Source organism: Triticum dicoccoides, chromosome 7A, assembly GCF_002162155.2.
Source record: "Triticum dicoccoides isolate Atlit2015 ecotype Zavitan chromosome 7A, WEW_v2.0, whole genome shotgun sequence".
In the NCBI taxonomy this organism is placed as follows: Eukaryota; Viridiplantae; Streptophyta; class Magnoliopsida; order Poales; family Poaceae; genus Triticum; species Triticum dicoccoides.
Window position 1 is genome coordinate 730,519,848 of NC_041392.1, and position 20,415 is coordinate 730,540,262.

Here is a 20,415-nt window from a genome sequence, read left to right on the forward strand (position 1 = left end):
CAAGTAATGATATAGTTTTGCATCTTAATTTATTGCTATGGCTGGAACGAGCAATTGTTTTGCCACTGATTTGATGCCACTCTTAATGTAATATGTAATTATCTCTACTTGTGCAAAGGGATCTTCTTTGAAGATACCATATATTTTAGTGGAACTGCACAAGAAGATGTTGGGAACATTAAACTAATCGAGGAGTATATAGTAAGCATGGCCACCACCGTAGATGCTTCATCTGTATGCTCTACACAATAAGCCTCCTGACAATGGTTGGTACTCGCCCACTGATTTCATCCATATGATTGAGCTTTGTCATCTCTATTGGTGTTGTGCTACTGTTTAGATATTGTCATGAAAAAGTGGTATTGTCCTTGAGAAGTGCTTCATCTGTGCTGTTTTAAATATTTCCTTTCCTTTTTTTCAAGCAAATAGTGATGCTAGAATTTAGTAGTCCTCTTGTCGTTGCACAACAGGATCATCTTCCTCTGAAGAAGAATATGGAGTACGTGAAGTGACTAGTTCCGATTATGCTAGGATGAAAAAGCCCTGTCTATCTTATCATCGGAAGGAGCAGTTGAAGGAGGGTTACATTACTCCCCACAAGACCAAACTAACTTCAGCTCAGCAGGACTGACAAAATCTCCATTTTTTGCTGTTGTTCTAGGATTCTTTCTGGTGAGTTCCATTTTTCTAAAAGTGTGCTCTACATGGACCATGTATGTGCCTGTTGAAACTGTCAATTCATAGTACAGTTTGCTCTATACTAATCAGTTTTTTGTATTTGTGCAAACAGGGGTGCTCAGCTTGATTTCAATGGGAACTGCACAAAATATTCATGAATACATCGAATCATTCATTTCCACCACAAGAAAGGACGTGCCGATAAGTTCAAGGTGTTGCAACATATAAGGGCGAAATCATACAAGCTACACGCGAATTTGGTTGATTTTGGTGGAACTGCACAAAAAGAACAGCTGGTTTATTTCGCACGAGGTGCCATGTCAATGTCCGAACTGATGGCAAACCCTGTCCATTCCACAATCGCAGGCATTTGATATTTTGGAATGGGACAACCTTGTCAAATTTTGCTCATTGATTTTAGCAAGACATGCGTTTGATATTTTCGAATGGGACGCCCTTTGCTGTCAGCAGCGTCGATCAATTTTTCCTTTATTCTTTAGTTGTGAAATAAATATTGCCTCTGACATGTGAGTCGCTGAGATGCATAATCATCGATTGTTTTGAATGTTCTCTATGGATTGCCAGGCCTGTGTCTTTGATTGCAATGTACAGGAACGCTAAAAAGCTGCTCAAACTCTCTGTACTCCTTCTATTCCTTTTTACTTTGCACATTGTGTAAGTGGATACTTTTTTGTATAAGATTGGTCAAAGTAGAGATACTTTGAGTGCAGAAAAAACTTGTATGCAGACTAGAAAGGACCGAAGGGAGTACATGTGAAACTGCTGCAAACGAGGTGATCACCCTGGGAATAATGCTAGTACGTATTGTTTTGCATGTTCATCCAATGCCAGTTATACAGGAATTCGAACTAATCGAAATAAATTCATTCATACACGGTCGGATTTCATATAAACATGCCGGATTTCATTACATTTCAACTATAAAGGGGTGTGCTGGATGTATAATTAATTAACCGGCCTAGCTTGTCATAGCGATTAGGGCAACTAGGAGCCCAGTGATCAGGATCACCACATGAAAAACACCTTTCTTCTTGAAGTTCGTGTGTTGCACAGCCTTGTTCTTCCCATCAAACTTTGCTTTACCATCAAACTTGCCCTTGTTCTTGAACTTGTGGGGCTGGAAGTTCTTCTGTACCATATTGGCACTAGATCCTCCCTCGATTCCTCAAGCATGTGTGTCCTTTGCTCTCGCCTTTTCTTCCACATCAAGAGTGCCAATGAGATCCACGAAGGAGGAAGCTTGGTGACGAAGGAGGTATAATTAATTAACCTAAGCTACCCACCTATGTCCCGCTGAGTCGAACAGAAGCGTCAATGACTTAACTGCAGGTGCAGTTGCGTAAGTGGCATGTGGCCTATTGGGCCCACGTGTCAGTCAGCCAACTACACCAGCAGTTAAGTAGAAGAAGCGTTATTCTCCAGCAGAACTCCCCAACTCCACGTCACCGCCAAGAAGCTAACCGGCCGTTAATGGTCAACCCGCCCAGCTTGGCTTCAACAGGAGGGTAGCAGCGGTGGCCTTACTTGGACCCGAGTGGCGGCGACCTACCGTGTTCTACTCTTCCTCGTTTTCTGTGTGGCACGGCCTCGTTGGCAGCGGGGCGGGGCCTCGGCAGAGCCGGCGATGTCCTCTGTCTCGTTGCCGGCGGGCGATGCCTCAGCGGAGCGGTGGAAATCCTCCCCCGCGTTGCCGGCAGGGTGGGGCCTCAGCTGAGCCGGCGATGTCCTCTGCCTCGTTGTTGGCGGGGCAGGGCCTTGGCGGAGCCAGCGGTGTCCTCTGCCTTGTTGTTGGCGCCGCGGGGCCTCGTCGACGCCAATGGAGCAGGGACTCGTCGGAGCTGGCATTGTCCTCTACCTCGTCCTCGGTCTCGCCAAACAGCGCCCCACCCGCTTCATCGCCCTCTTTGCTAGCCTCTTTGTAGGCGGCCGCAGCCTCCGCCACCCGCATGGAGTACCGCCAGCGCTCGAGGCGGCCCTTGCGGGCGGAGTGGTACGAGTCGAGCAACGCCTCCTGCTCCGCCCGCTCCGCGGCGATCTGCTCCTCCGCCTGCAGGTGCTCCTGGAGGAGATGGTGGTTGTAGGCGGCATCGGCCTGCGCCTCCCGGAACTGCTCCTGATGCATCTGCCTCACACTGTCCAAATATTGGGCACGGGCCTCGCCGATGGTCATGGTGCAATGCACCGGCGAGGATGGCGCGGAGGAGGGGGTTGGCGCCGGATCGTCGACTACCATGTTCTCCATTGGGACGTCGTCGTCCTCCGGCTGCCTGCCGGCCAGCCGATCGACAGCAATGGCTGCCATCTCCTTGTGGTCCGTTGTTCGCCCGTCCCGAAGAGCGCTAGAGCGCGAGGAAGCCATGGTGGGCAGTAGTGGTGTGGACAGGAGAAAGGGAACGGATGCGGATGACTGTGGCTATGGCCGGCGCAGCAGTTTATATAGCAATGGTGGGCGGGCGGAGGGATGGATGTGTGGCGCCGGAGTAGCCGCCTCGGCAACCGCGTATCATTAATGTGGGCAGCAGATGGTCGGACAGATGGCACTTGTGTCGTTTGAAGGCGGAGCAATCGCCTGCACCGGGAAGCGGGGCGGGCGGCGCTGACTGTTCCGGGCGGAAAGCGCGTGCGGGCGAGGAGATGACTTTACTTGGAGAGGATGACAATGTGGACCCACCAGGTCCATAGCCTCACGTACGCAAGTGCCTCCTTTTATATATATATATATATATATGTGTGTGTGTGTGTGTGTGTGTGTGTGTGTGTGTGTGTGTGTGTGTGAGTGAGTGTGTGTGTATAAAACTATACTCCCTCCGTCTAGGTGAATAAGTCGTATTAGAAGGTGCATCACGACCTAGGTGCAAGCAGATTGGTGGAAAAGAAGAATATTTCTCTCTTCTAAACACAACATTTAATCACAGCAGTTAAGAGGATGCCTTATTAGCTACCCATGCAGGCCATCGTAATTCATAGCATGCAAAGCGCTTTTATTTCTTGCCTAATAACCGCATGGACGTGCTGCATGCATTGGTCCTTGCCCGAGCAAAAAAGGGGAGGAAAGGGGTTTCCATGGGAGGCAACGAGGCAGAGGTGGAAGCGCTCGCTGGAGTAATTTATTTTGCTTCCCCCTGGTTTCCTGACATCACGGTCCCACACCATTGTCAACCTATGTAGTAGTTAATAAACGAGAGAATTGCACAAGAAGCGGCCGACAGCTGGGACCAAGCAGCTCGAGCAGTATTTGTGTTTTTGAGGTGTGAGCACTGCAGAGTTTTTCGATGTTTAGCCCAGATATTAATTTTTCTCCTCTGAACAACAACAAAAACATCGCTGCATGTATTAACTGGGCGGGTTGTGGCCTGTCTAGCCCAGGCCAGATATCCATCCCAGATATTAATTTTTTTCAAGCTGAAAATGGCTAGCCCAGCTATACTTTTTTTAGGAATACCCAGGCAAGGTCGAGTTGTTATTCTCCGCCCTGCTGGGCTGCAAATCTTTCCTAGGAGGGATGCTTTAGGCTTAACAAGAAAATGGGCTTTAAGAAATAATAAATGAGATGTAATTATAAAAACTGGGCAGTAACTATAAAAAATGCACCAAACACGTGATTACTTTATAAAATATTATTTTTGGATATTGAAAATTTTAATTTCATTAATTGTTGCGAGCGCAATGTTTCGTTGGATTTTTACGTAATATAAATTTATTTAATCTGACTAGAAATTTTGGGATAAAAATATTTCGGATCCCATCAAAATATGGGAAATTTTTTTGAATTCTGTTTTGAACGGTTGGTTGAAATGGGCTGTACTTTTAACAAACTGTAAATGGGTTGTAGTAAATTCCATTAGAATTCAAAAATGGGCTACACATTCTTACAAATCTCAAATGGGTTATAAGTTCTCTGCCACACACTTCTGGCCTTACTAAGTTGACGTGTCCCCTAAAAAAACAGAGTTGACGCGTATGCAAGGCTTTGTCAACTTATAGTCAACACACGGTTCTAGCAGCAGTGGCCGTTGGATGTCCATCCAACGAATGCCGTGCTTCTTCTTCAATCTCGGATATTCTAGCTTCACCTGCCCAAAAAATGATTCCTCCCCCTGACATCTGGGGCGCACCATTTCCGAAGCTAACCTATGGGCCTACTAAGTTGACGTACCAAGGGCTTTGTCAACTTAGTCAATAGAAACGATTCTAGCTGGAGTGACCGTACGATGTCCATCCAATGGACGTAGTGCTTCTTCAACCTCTGGTCTTCTTGCTCTAGCCGCCCAAAGCAGCGCTGGTCGTGTCGCCTGCTCCTGCCTCCCGTGGCCGGCTGTGCTGCCGCGGAGGCCTCACCGCCCCCTACTATTCCCACCGCTGGCCAGGCCCTGCGGCGACGACAACCTCACACCGCAGCCGAACGAGTGAACCCTCATACTCCTCTCCGCGTGGGCATCCACTGCCGTGTCTTCACCGGCTCCGCGTCGTCCCCTTCCTAGGCCTCGCCGTCGTCCACCGCCCTGGTGCTCTCGGCGCGGCGTGGTCAACGTGGTCAAGGAACGACTTCCATCGGACGTGGACTGTACATGGAGAGGCTGACAGCTGGGTCCATGGCGGCAGCAAGGAAGTGCCTCCTTATTACGGGGAAAATAATGATTCCTCCACCTGACAGCAGGGACCCACCAGACGGGCCACCGTATTTCGCGAAAAAATCATTTCCCCCTGACTGCTGGGACCCACCAGCTACACCTTCGCACGCAAGGAAGTGTGTCCGGGCAAAAAAACGATTCAACCCCCTGACTGCTGGGACCCACCAGCTACATCTTCACACGCAAGGAAGTGCGTCCGGGCAAAAAAAGAAAACTAAAACGATTTGCCCCCTCACTGCTGGGACCCATCGGCCCCCGACTGCCGGGACCCACCAGCTACATCTTTGCATGCAAGGAAGTGTGTCCGGGCAAAAAAAAACGATTCGCCCCCTCACTGCTGGGACCCACCAGCTACATCTTCGCATGCAAGGAAGTGCCTGACAGTCGGGACCCACCTAGTCGAAGCATACGTAGTGTTGTCATTCTAATCGAGAACGTATACGTACATACTGGTCGATGTAGAGGCGTGCATGTGTCATAGTAGAGGCGTGCACGTGTCGTAGTAGAGGCGCGCACGTAGCATGTACTCGTACATACAACGGCCAGGGTGCAAGAAAGAAAATACGGCCATGTATGTGTACATACGGGCGGGGTCTCGAACGCCTACTCGCGCATACGTACGGCGAGGGCTCGTGTACATGGCTGGGTCGGAACGGAGAAACAACGTCGTCGTCATGTTCATGGGTCGGAACAGAATGCGTGGTCGTGTTCATCGGGAGGGCTTGGACGGAAGAGGCGATGGAAACGAGGCCTGGCGTACCACACAACGGAGGAAACAGACCTCCTATGGTCGAAATGGGGGTCCTGTTGATCGGGAGGGGTGTGGCGTACCGCAAAACGGAGGAAACGGACCTCCTACGGTCGAAACGGGGGTCCTGTTGATCGGGAGGGGTGTGGCGTACCGCAAAACGGAGGAAACGGACCTCCTACAGTCAAAACGGGGGTCTTGTTGATCGGGAGGGGTGTGGCGTACAGCAAAACGGACGAAACGGACTTGTGTTGGATCGCTACGGTCGAAACGGGGGTCCTGTTCATCGGGAGGGGTGTGGCGTACCACAAAACAGGACTCCACGGGATACTGTTCATCTCCACCGTCGACCCCCTCCAGCCTCCACGAGCTACTTTTCATCCACCGTCGACCTCCTCCAGCCTCCACGGGCTCCTGTTCATCCAGCCTCCACCGCGCGCTACTCCACCGGCTACTGTTCAACCACCCCTCCATCATTTACTGTTCATCCGGCCCTCCACACCACGGGGTCCTGTTCAACCACCCCTCCACGGGCACTCCTCCACAGTCTACTGTTCATCCTGCCCTCCACGGGGTGGTCCTGTTCATCCAGCCCTCCACGGCGTCCTCTTCATCCAGCCCCAACCGGCTCGAGCGATCACGGTCCTGTTCATCCAAAGGCAACACCACGGGGTCTTGTTCATCCACCCCCACCGGGAACTATTCATCCACCCCCCACCCCCCCGCGCGCAACGCTCACTATTCTTCCAGAGGCAGCATCGATCGGCTTCAGTTAGCAGCAGTAGCCAAGGAATCGCTCGATCGGGTTCAGTTAACAGCCATCGATCGATCGCTCGGGTTCAGTAACGCGTAGCCTGCAGTGCAATCGCTCGGGTTCAGTTAGAGCCCAACGCCTCGCTCGGGTTCAGTTAGAGCCAACGCCTCACACACACACGCGTACGTGTACGAGAGAAACGCGCATCGCTCGGCCCCTGACCTCCCACCGTAACCGGGAACTCCCCGAAATTTTCCTCCCCCTCGCTTCTACCACGATTTTTTCCGTCATGGACGGCCCAAAGAATGTCATGCAGTTGCGTCTCCGGCCCGCCCAGGACGAAAAGCCCATTTTCCATCATGATTTTTTGTCATAGAAGTAGGAGCCCACCACATCTATGATGATACCGGGCTTTGTCAGAATTATCATCATAGAAGTGTCATATGTATGACAGGAAAAAAATTTGTTCAGCGCAAAATGTCATGGATGTGTCTTTTTTGTAGTGCATACAATGTTTTCCCTGCACAATTACAGAATTTCGGTGACATCTCGTTACCGAAAGAGTCTCAAAGTATTGGGGGGAAATCCGATGAAGATTGGGCTGAAATTGGGCGAAAAAGCTTAAAGATAGCCTGGCTGCAATGTTTGCTGAATTTAGTCAAGAACAAGCAACCTTGCGAATCAAAGAAAGAAAGAGTGGTGATTCGGATAACAAAGTTAATTCGGTTATTGAAAAGACTGAATCAAATATTATGTATGCCGAATCTGTTCTAGAAAAAGAGGACGACAAGGTGTTGGGGAGCTATTCTAAAGAGGAACAAGATATCGTTCAAGTAAAGCAACTATCATGCTCTCCCAATGTATTTGAAGAGGTATGTCTAGAAAGTGATTTACCTATTTTCAGATTTGGTCACAACTTTATTGTTGATACATCTATTAGAAAAATTCTCATAAGTAACTTTTAAAGACCAATGATGAAGGGTAATTTACTTGTTAGCAGTCAAATTGTTACAAAGCATATCGGTCAATACATTGTACCATTCAAAGAGACCGATAGCAATAAAATTGTTACAAAGCATATCGGTCAATACATTGTACCATTCAAAGGGACCGATAGTGATTTGTTATTGAAGCCAAAGCTTTTCTAATTACTTTATTTAAAGTTCATATCTAATTGGGTAGCTTTGCTTACTTCATACTTGGCTTACGCATGGTCTCAATTCAGACATGTTTCTAACTACTTTGATTTTAGAAGTTTAAAGCCAAGGTTAAATTCTTTTGAGAAATCCGATGCTAATATTATATCGTATCCAAAGACATCGGAGATAGAGTGCAAAACACAATGCATAGCCGAGTGGGGAGATTCTAAATCTGAACCATTCATTTGCTTACCTCCAAAGCCGTCCGCACACCAAGATCGGCTAAAAAACAAAACATATACCTTCGATTCAAACATGTGTGATCAAATCTTTGATTTGGTGTTGAAAAATAATTACATTAGAATTCTTGATCACCATGTCAAGCCATCTATCCAAGGACGAATTTATTGTAAATTGCATGATTCGTTCAAGCATAGTATTGAGGATTGCAACATGTTTCGTCAAATAGTTAAATCGGCCATTGATAAAGGTGAAGGAAATATGCCCTAGAGGCAATAATAAAGTTATTATTTATTTCCTTATATCATGATAAAAGTTTATTATTCATGCTAGAATTGTATTAACCGGAAACATAATACATGTGTGAATACATAGACAAACTTAGTGTCACTAGTATGCCTCTACTTGACTAGCTCATTAATCAAAGATGGTTATGTTTCCTAACCATGAACAAAGTGTTGTTATTTGATTAACGAGGTCACATCATTAGTTGAATGATCTGATTGACATGACCCATTCCATTAGCTTAGCACCCGATCGTTTAGTATGTTGCTATTGCTTTCTTCATGAATTACACATGTTCCTATGACTATGAGATTATGCAAGTCCCGTCACAACGTAACTGGGTGATTATAAAGGAGCTCTACAGGTGTCTCCAAAGGTAGATGTTGGGTTGGCGTATTTCGAGATTAGGATTTGTCACTCCGATTGTCGGAGAGGTATCTCTGGGCCCTCTCGGTAATGCACATCACATAAGCCTTGCAAGCATTGCAACTAATGAGTTAGTTGCGGGATGATGTATTACAGAACGAGTAAAGAGACTTGCCGGCAACGAGATTGAACTAGGTATTGGATATCGACGATCGAATCTCGAGCAAGTAACATACCGATGACAAAGGGAACAACGTATGTTGTTATGCGGTCTGACCGATAAAGATCTTCGTAGAATATGTAGGAGCCAATATGGGCACTCAGGTCCCGCTATTGGTTATTGACCGGAGATGTGTCTCAGTCATGTCTGCATTGTTCTCGAACCGTAGGGTCCGCACGCTTAACGTTATGATGACAGTTATTATGAGTTTATGCAATTTGATGTACCGAAGTTAGTTCGGAGTCCCGGATGTGATCACGGACATGACGGGGAGTCTCGAAATGGTCGATACATAAAGATTGATATATTGGAAGCCTATGTTTGGATATCGGAAGTGTTCCCGGTGAAATCGGTATTTTACCGGAGTACCGGGAGGTTACCGGAACCCCCCGGGAGCTGTATGGGCCTTAGTGGGCTTTAGTGGAAAGGAGAACGGGCAGCCCAAGATGGGCCGCGTGCCTCCCCCCTCCCCTAGTCATATTAGGACAAGGAGAGGTGGCAGGCCCCCCTCTCTCTCTTTCCCCCTCAGCGAATCCTATTCCAACTAGGATTGGGGGGAGGAATCCTACTCCCAGAGGGAGTAGGACTCCCTTGGCGTGCCCTCCTTGGCCGGCCGGCCCCCTCCCCTTGGCTCCTTTATATATGGAGGCAGGGGGGCACCCTAGGACACACAAGTTGATCCACGTGATTGTTCCTTAGCCGTGTGCGGTGCCCCCTGCCACCATATTCCACCTCGATCATATCATTGTAGTGCTTAGGCGAAGCCCTGCGTCGGTAGAACATCATCATCATCACCATGCCGTTGTGCTGACGGAACTCAACCCCGAAGCTTTGCTGGATCGGAGCACAGGGATCGTCATCGAGCTGTACGTGTGCTAAGAACTCGGAGGTGCCGGAGTAACGGTGCTTGGATCGGTCGGATCGGGAAGACGTACGACTACTTCCTCTACGTTGTGTCAACGCTTCCGCAGTTGGTCTGCGTGGGTACATAGACAACACTCTCCCCTCTCGTTGCTATGCATCACCATGATCTTGCGTGTGCGTAGGAATTTTTTTGAAATTACTACGTTCCCCATCAGTGGCATCCGAGCCTAGGTTTTATATGTTGATGTTATATGCACGAGTGGAACACAAGTGAGTTGTGGGCGATATAAGTCATACTGCCTACCAGCATGTCATACTTTGGTTCGGCGGTATTGTTGGACGAGACGACCCGCACCAACATTACGCGTACGCTTACGCGAGACCGGTTCCCCCGACATGCTTTGCACATAGGTGGCTTGCGGGCGACTGTCTCTCCGACTTTAGTTGAACCAAGTGTGGCTACGCCCGGTCCTTGCGAAGGTTAAAACGGAGTCAAATTGACAAACTATCGTTGTGGTTTTGATGCGTAGGTGAGATTGGTTCTTGCTTAAGTCCGTAGCAGCCACGTAAAACTTGCAACAACAAAGTAGAGGACGTCTAACTTGTTTTTGCAGGGCATGTTGTGATGTGATATGGTCAAGGCATGATGCCGAATTTTATTGTATGAGATGATCATGTTTTGTAACCGAGTTATCGGCAACTGGCAGGAGCCATATGGTTGTCGCTTTATTGTATGCAATGCAATCGCGCTGTAATGCTTTACTTTATCACTAAGCGGTAGCGATAGTCGTGGAAGCATAAGATTGGCGAGACGACAACGATGCTACGATGGAGATCAAGGTGTCGCACCGGTGACGATGGTGATCATGACGGTGCTTCGGAGATGGAGATCACAAGCACAAGATGATGATGGCCATATCATATCACTTATATTGATTGCATGTGATGTTTATCTTTTTATGCATCTTATCTTGCTTTGATTGACGGTAGCATTATAAGATGATCTCTCACTAAATTATCAAGAAGTGTTCTCCCTGAGTATGCACCGTTGCCAAAGTTCGTCGTGCCCAGACACCACGTGATGATCAGGTGTGATAAGCTCTAAGTCATCTACAACGGGTGCAAGCCAGTTTTTGCACACGCAGAATACTCAGGTTAAACTTGACGAGCCTAGCATATGCAGATATGGCCTCGGAACACGGAGACCGAAAGGTCGAGCGTGAATCATATAGTAGATATGATCAACATAACGATGTTCACCATTGAAAACTACTCCATCTCACGTGATGATCGGTTATGGTTTAGTTGATTTGGATCACGTGATCACTTAGAGGATTAGAGGGATATCTATCTAAGTGGGAGTTCTTAAGTAATTTGATTAATTGAACTTAAACTTATCATGAACTTAGTACCTGATAGTATCTTGCTTGTTTATGTTTGATTGTAGATAGATGGCTTGTGCTATTGTTCCGTTGAATTTTAATGCGTTCCTGGAGAAAGCAAAGTTGAAAGATGATGGTAGCAATTACACGGACTGGGTCTGTAACTTGAGGATTATCCTCATTCCTGCTCAGAAGAATTACGTCCTGGAAGCACCGCTGGGTGCCAGGCCTGCTGCTGGAGCAACACCAGATGTTATGAACGTCTGGCAGAGCAAAGCTGATGACTACCCGATAGTTCAGTGTGCCATGCTTTACGGCTTAGAATCGGGACTTCAACGACGTTTTGAACATCATGGAGCATATGAGATGTTCCAGGAGTTGAAGTTAATATTTCAAGCAAATGCCCGGGTTGAGAGATATGAAGTCTCCAATAAGTTCTATAGCTGCAAGATGGAGGAGAACAGTTCTGTCAGTGAGCATATACTCAAAATGTCTGGGTATAATAATCACTTGATTCAAATGGGAGTTAATCTTCCACATGATTGCGTCATTGACAGAATTCTCCAATCACTGCCACCAAGCTACAAGAGCTTCGTGATGAACTATAATATGCAAGGGATGAACAAGACTATTCCCGAGCTCTTCGCAATGCTGAAAGCTGCGGAGGTAGAAATCAAGAAGGAGCATCAAGTGTTGATGGTTAAACAGACCACTAGTTTCAAGAAAAAGGGGAAAGGGAAGAAGAAGGGGAACTTCAAGAAGAACGACAAGCAAGTTGCTGCTCAGGAGAAGAAACCCAAGTCTGGACTTAAGCCTGAAACTGAGTGCTTCTACTGCAAGCAGACTGGTCACTGGAAGCGAAACTGCCCCAAGTATTTGGCGGATAAGAAGGATGGCAAGGTGAACAAAGGTATATGTGATATCCATATTATTGATGTGTACCTTACTAGAGCTCGCAGTAGCACCTGGGTATTTGATACTGGTTCTATTGCTAATATTTGCAACTCGAAACAGGGACTACGGATTAAGCGAACACTAGCGAAGGACGAGGTGACGATGCGCGTGGGAAACGGTTCCAAAGTCGATGTGATCGCGGTCGGCATGCTACCTCTACATCTACCTTCGGGATTAATATTAGACCTAAATAATTGTTATTTGGTGCCAGCGTTGAGCATGAACATTATATCTGGATCTTGTTTGATGCGAGACGGTTATTCATTTAAATCAGAGAATAATGGTTGTTCTATTTATATGAGTAATATCTTTTATGGTCATGCACCTTTGAAGAGTGGTCTATTTTTGATGAATCTCGATAGTAGTAACACACATATTCATAATGTTGAAGACAAAAGATGCAGAGTTGATAATGATAGTGCAACTTATTTGTGGCACTGCCATTTAGGTCATATTGGTATAAAGCGCATGAAGAAACTCCATACTGATGGACTTTTGGAACCACTTGATTATGAATCACTTGGTACTTGCGAACCGTGCCTCATGGGCAAGATGACTAAAACGCCATTCTCTGGTACAATGGAGAGAGCAACAGATTTGTTGGAAATCATACATACCGATGTATGTGGTCCAATGAATATTGAGGCTCGTGGCGGATATCGTTATTTTCTCACCTTCACAGATGACTTAAGCAGATATGGGTATATCTACTTAATGAAACACAAGTCTGAAACATTTGAAAGGTTCAAAGAATTTCAGAGTGAAGTTGAAAATCATCGTAACAAGAAAATAAAGTTTCTACGATCTGATCATGGAGGAGAATATTTGAGTTGCGAGTTTGGTGTACATTTGAAAAATTGTGGAATAGTTTCGCAACTCACGCCACCCGGAACACCACAGCGTAATGGTGTGTCCGAACATCGTAATCGTACTTTACTAGATATGGTGCGATCTATGATGTCTCTTCTGATTTACCGCTATCGTTTTGGGGATATGCTTTAGAGACGGCCGCATTCACGTTAAATAGGGCACCATCAAAATCCGTTGAGACGACGCCTTATGAACTATGGTTTGGCAAGAAACCAAAGTTGTCGTTTCTTAAAGTTTGGGGCTGCGATGCTTATGTGAAAAAGCTTCAACCTGATAAGCTCGAACCCAAATCGGAAAAATGTGTCTTCATAGGATACCCAAAGGAGACTGTTGGGTACACCTTCTATCACAGATCCGAAGGCAAGACATTCGTTGCTAAGAATGGATCCTTTCTAGAGAAGGAGTTTCTCTCGAAAGAAGTGAGTGGGAGGAAAGTAGAACTTGACGAGGTAACTGTACCTGCTCCCTTATTGGAAAGTAGTACATCACAGAAAACTGTTTCTGCGACACCTATACCAATTAGTGAGGAAGCTAATGATGATGATCATGAAACTTCAGGACAAGATACTACTGAACCACGTAGATCAACCAGAGCGAGATCCGCAGCAGAGTGGTACGGTAATCCTGTTCTGGAAATCATGCTGCTAGATCATGATGAACCTACGAACTATGAAGAAGCGATGGTGAGCCTAGATTCCGCAAAATGGCTTGAAGCCATGAAATCTGAGATGGGATCCATGTATGAGAACAAAGTATGGACTTTGGTTGACTTGCCCGATGATCGGCAAGCAATTGAGAATAAATGGATCTTCAAGAAGAAGACTGACGCTGATGGTAATGTTACTGTCTACAAAGCTCGACTTGTCGCAAAAGGTTTTCGACAAGTTCAAGGGGTTGACTACGATGAGACCTTCTCACCCGTAGCGATGCTTAAGTCTGTCTGAATCATGTTAGATTCTGCCGCATTTTATGATTATGAAATTTGGCAGATGGATGTCAAAACTGCATTCCTGAATGGATTTCTGGAAGAAGAGTTGTATATGATGCAACCGGAAGGTTTTGTCGATCCAAAGGGAGCTAACAAAGTGTGCAAGCTCCAGCGATCCATTTATGGACTGGTGCAAGCCTCTCGGAGTTGGAATAAATGCTTTGATAGTGTGATCAAAGCATTTGGTTTTATACAGACTTTCGGAGAAGCTTGTATTTACAAGAAAGTGAGTGGGAGCTCTGTAGCATTTCTGATATTATATGTGGATGACATATTACTGATTGGAAATGATATAGAATTTCTGGATAGCATAAAGGGATACTTGAATAAGAGTTTTTCAATGAAAGACCTCGGTGAAGCTGCTTACATATTAGGCATAAAGATCTATAGAGATAGATCAAGACGCTTAATTGGACTTTCACAAAGCACATACCTTGACAAGATTTTGAAGAAGTTCAAAATGGATCAAGCAAAGAAAGGGTTCTTGCCGGTGTTACAAGGTGTGAAGTTGAGTCAGACTCAATGCCCGACCACTGCAGAAGATAGAGAGAAAATGAAAAATGTTCCCTATGCTTCAGCCATAGGCTCTATCATGTATGCAATGCTCTGTACCAGACCTGATGTGTGCCTTGCTATAAGTCTAGCAGGGAGGTACCAAAGTAATCCAGGAGTGGATCACTGGACAGCGGTCAAGAACATCCTGAAATACCTGAAAAGGACTAAGGATATGTTTCTCGTATATGGAAGTTACAAAGAGCTCATTGTAAACGGTTACGTTGATGCAAGCTTTGACACTGATCTGGACGATTCTAAATCGCAAACTGGATACGTATTTACATTAAACGGTGGAGCTGTCAGTTGGTGCAGTTCTAAACAAAGCGTCGTAGCGGGATCTACATGTGAAGCGGAGTACATAGCTGCTTCGGAAGCAGCGAACGAAGGAGTCTGGATGAAGGAGTTCATATCCGATCTAGGTGTCATACCTAGTGCATCGGGTCCAATAAAAATCTTTTGTGACAATACTGGTGCAATTGCCTTGGCAAAGGAATCCAGATTTCACAAGAGGACCAAGCACATCAAGAGACGCTTCAATTCCATCTGGGATCTAGTCCAGGTGGGAGACATAGAGATTTGCAAGATACATACGGATCTGAATGTTGCAGACCCGTTGACTAAGCCTCTTCCACGAGCAAAACATGATCAACACCAAGGCTCCATGGGTGTTAGAATCATTACTGTGTAATCTAGATTATTGACTCTAGTGCAAGTGGGAGACTGAAGGAAATATGCCCTAGAGGCAATAATAAAGTTATTATTTATTTCCTTATATCATGATAAAAGTTTATTATTCATGCTAGAATTGTATTAACCGGAAACATAATACATGTGTGAATACATAGACAAACTTAGTGTCACTAGTATGCCTCTACTTGACTAGCTCGTTAATCAAAGATGGTTATGTTTCCTAACCATGAACAAAGTGTTGTTATTTGATTAACGAGGTCACATCATTAGTTGAATGATCTGATTGACATGACCCATTCCATTAGCTTAGCACCCGATCGTTTAGTATGTTGCTATTGCTTTCTTCATGACTTATACATGTTCCTATGACTATGAGATTATGCAATTCCTGTTTACCGGAGGAACACTTTGTGTGCTACCAAACGTCACAACGTAACTGGGTGATTATAAAGGAGCTCTACAGGTGTCTCCAAAGGTAGATGTTGGGTTGGCGTATTTCGAGATTAGGATTTGTCACTCCGATTGTCGAAGAGGTATCTCTGGGCCCTCTCAGTAATGCACATCACATAAGCCTTGCAAGCATTGCAACTAATGAGTTAGTTGCGGGATGATGTATTACAGAACGAGTAAAGAGACTTGCCGGTAACGAGATTGAACTAGGTATTGGATACCGACGATCGAATCTCGGGCAAGTAACATACCGATGACAAAGGGAACAACGTATGTTGTTATGCGATCTGACCGATAAAGATCTTCATAGAATATGTAGGAGCCAATATGGGCATCCAGGTCCCGCTATTGGTTATTGACCCGAGATGTGTCTCAGTCATGTCTGCATTGTTCTCGAACCGTAGGGTCCGCACGCTTAACGTTATGATGACAGTTATTATGAGTTTATGCATTTTGATGTACCGAAGTTAGTTCGGAGTCCCGGATGTGATCACGGACATGACGAGGAGTCTCGAAATGGTCGAGACATAAAGATTGATATATTGGAAGCCTATGTTTGGATATCGGAAGTGTTCCGGGTGAAATCGGTATTTTACCGGAGTACCGGGAGGTTACCGGAACCCCCCGGGAGCTATATGGGCCTTAGTGGGCTTTAGTGGCAAGGAGAAGGGGCAGCCCAAGATGGGCCGCGCGCCTCCCCCCTCCCCTAGTCCTATTAGGACAAGAAGAGGTGGTCGGCCCCCCTCTCTCTCTTTCCCCCTCAGCGAATCCTATTCCAACTAGGATTGGGGGGAGGAATCCTACTCCCAGAGGGAGTAGGACTCCCTTGGCGCGCCCTCCTTGGCCGGCCGGCCCCCTCCCCTTGGCTCCTTTATATACGGAGGCAGGGGGCACCCTAGGACACACAAGTTGATCCACGTGATCGTTCCTTAGCCGTGTGCGGTGCCTCCTGCCACCATATTCCACCTCGATCATATCGTTGTAGTGCTTAGGCGAAGCCCTGCGTCGGTAGAACATCATCATCGTCACCACGCCGTTGTGCTGACGGAACTAAACCCCGAAGCTTTGCTGGATCGGAGCACGGGGATCTTCATCGAGCTGTACGTGTGCTAAGAACTCGGAGGTGCCGGAGTAACGGTGCTTGGATCGGTCGGATCGGGAAGACGTACGACTACTTCCTCTATGTTGTGTCAACGCTTCCGCAGTTGGTCTGCGTGGGTACGTAGACAACACTCTCCCCTCTCGTTGCTATGCATCACCATGATCTTGCGTGTGCGTAGGAATTTTTTTGAAAATACTACGTTCCCCATCAGTGGCATCCGAGCCTAGGTTTTATATGTTGATGTTATATGCACGAGTAGAACACAAGTGAGTTGTGGGCGATATAAGTCATACTACCTACCAGCATGTCATACTTTGGTTCGGCGGTATTGTTGGACGAGACGACCCGGACCAACATTACACGTACGCTTACGCGAGACCGGTTCCCCCGACGTGCTTTGCACATAGGTGGCTTGCGGGCGACTGTCTCCCCGACTTTAGTTGAACCAAGTGTGGCTACGCCCGGTCCTTGCGAAGGTTAAAACGGAGTCAAATTGACAAACTATCGTTGTGGTTTTGATGCGTAGGTGAGATTGGTTCTTGCTTAAGCCCGTACCAGCCACGTAAAACTTGCAACAACAAAGTAGAGGACGTCTAACTTGTTTTTGCAGGGCATGTTGTGATGTGATATGGTCAAGGCATGATGCTGAATTTTATTGTATGAGATGATCATGTTTTGTAACCGAGTTATCGGCAACTGGCAGGAGCCATATGGTTGTCGCTGTATTGTATGCAATGCAATCGCGCTGTAATGCTTTACTTTATCACTAAGTGGTAGCGATAGTCGTGGAAGCATAAGATTGGCGAGACGACAACGATGCTACGATGGAGATCAAGGTGTCGCACCGGTGACGATGGTGATCATGACGGTGCTTCGGAGATGGAGATCACAAGCACAAGAGGATGATGGCCATATCATATCACTTATATTGATTGCATTTGATGTTTATCTTTTTATGCATCTTATCTTGCTTTGATTGACGGTAGCATTATAAGATGATCTCTCAGTAAATTATCAAGAAGTGTTCTCCCTGAGTATGCACCGTTGCCAAAGTTCGTCGTGCCCAGACACCACGTGATGATCGGGTGTGATAAGCTCTACGTCCATCTACAACGGGTGCAAGCCAGTTTTTGCACACGCAGAATACTCAGGTTAAACTTGACGAGCCTAGCATATGCAGATATGGCCTAGGAACACGGAGACCGAAAGGTCGAGCGTGAATCATATAGTAGATATGATCAACATAACGATGTTCACCATTGAAAACTACTCCATCTCACGTGATGATCAGTTATGGTTTAGTTGATTTGGATCACGTGATCACTTAGAGGATTAGAGGGATATCTATCTAAATGGGATTCTTAAGTAATTTGATTAATTGAACTTAAACTTATCATGAACTTAGTACCTGATAGTATCTTGCTTGTTTATGTTTGATTGTAGATAGATGGCTCGTGCTATTGTTCCGTTGAATTTTAATGTGTTCCTTGAGAAAGCAAAGTTGAAAGATGATGGTAGCAATTACACGGACTGGGTCCGTAACTTGAGGATTATCCTCATTGCAGCTGAGAAGAATTACGTCCTGGAAGCACCACTGGGTGCCAGGCCTACTGCTGGAGCAACACCAGATGTTATGAACGTCTGGCAGAGCAAAGATGATGACTACCCGATAGTTCAGTGTGCCATGCTTTACGGCTTAGAATCGGGACTTCAACGACGTTTTGAACGTCATGGAGCATATGAGATGTTCCAGGAGTTGAAGTTAATATTTCAAGCAAATGCCCGGATTGAGAGATATGAAGTCTCCAATAAGTTCTATAGCTGCAAGATGGAGGAGAACAGTTCTGTCAGTGAGCATATACTCAAAATGTCTGGGTATAATAATCACTTGATTCAGATGGGAATTAATCTTCCAGATGATTGCGTCATTGACAAAATTCTCCAATCACTGCCACCAAGCTACAAGAGCTTCGTGATGAACTATAATATGCAAGGGATGAACAAGACTATTCCCGAGCTCTTCGCAATGCTGAAAGCTAGGAGGTAGAAATCAAGAAGGAGCATCAAGTGTTGATGGTTAACAAGACCACTAGTTTCAAGAAAAAGGGCAAAGGTAAGAAGAAGGGGAACTTCAAGAAGAACGGCAAGCAAGTTGCTGCTCAGGAGAAGAAACCCAAGTCTGGACCTAAGCCTGAAACTGAGTGCTTCTACTGCAAGCAGACTGGTCACTGGAAGCGGAACTGCCCCAAGTAGTGGCGGATAAGAAGGATGGCAAGGTGAACAAAGGTATATGTGATATCCATATTGTTGATGTGTACCTTACTAGAGCTCGCAGTAGCACCTGGGTATTTGATACTGGTTCTGTTGCTAATATTTGCAACTCGAAACAGGGACTACGGATTAAGCGAACACTGGCGAAGGACGAGGTGACGATGCGCGTGGGAAACGGTTCCAAAGTCGATGTGATCGCGGTTGGCACGCTACCTCTACATCTACCTTCGGGATTAATATTAGACCTAAATAATTGTTATTTGGTGCCAGCGTTGAGCATGAACATTATATCTGGATCTTGTTTGATGCGAGACGGTTATTCATTTAAATCAGAGAATAATGGTTGTTCTATTTATATGAGTAATATCTTTTATGGTCATGCACCTTTGAAGAGTGGTCTATTTTTGATGAATCTCGATAGTAGTAACACACATATTCATAATGTTGAAGCCAAAAGATGCAGAGTTGATAATGATAGTGCAACTTATTTGTGGCACTGCCGTTTAGGTCATATCGGTATAAAGCGCATGAAGAAACTCCACACTGATGGACTTTGGGAACCACTTGATTATGAATCACTTGGTACTTGCGAACCGTGCCTCATGGGCAAGATGACTAAAACGCCGTTCTCCGATACAATGGAGAGAGCAACAGATTTGTTGCAAATCATACATACCGATGTATGCGGTCCAATGAATATTGAGGCTCGTGGCGGATATCATTATTTTCTCACCTTCACAGATGACTTAAGCAGATATGGGTATATCTACTTAATGAAACACAAGTCTGAAACATTTGAAAGGTTCAAAGAATTTCAGAGTGAAGTTGAAAATCATCGTAACAAGAAAATAAAGTTTCTACGATCTGATCGTGGAGGAGAATATTTGAGTTACGAGTTTGGTGTACATTTGAAAAATTGTGGAATAGTTTCGCAACTCACGCCACCCGGAACACCACAGCGTAATGGTGTGTCGGAACGTCGTAATCGTACTTTACTAGATATGGTGCGATCTATGATGTCTCTTACTGATTTACCGCTATCGTTTTGGGGATATGCTTTAGAGACGGCCGCATTCACGTTAAATAGGGCACCATCAAAATCCGTTGAGACGACGCCTTATGAACTATGGTTTGGCAAGAAACCAAAGTTGTCGTTTCTTAAAGTTTGGGGCTGCGATGCTTATGTGAAAAAGCTTCAACCTGATAA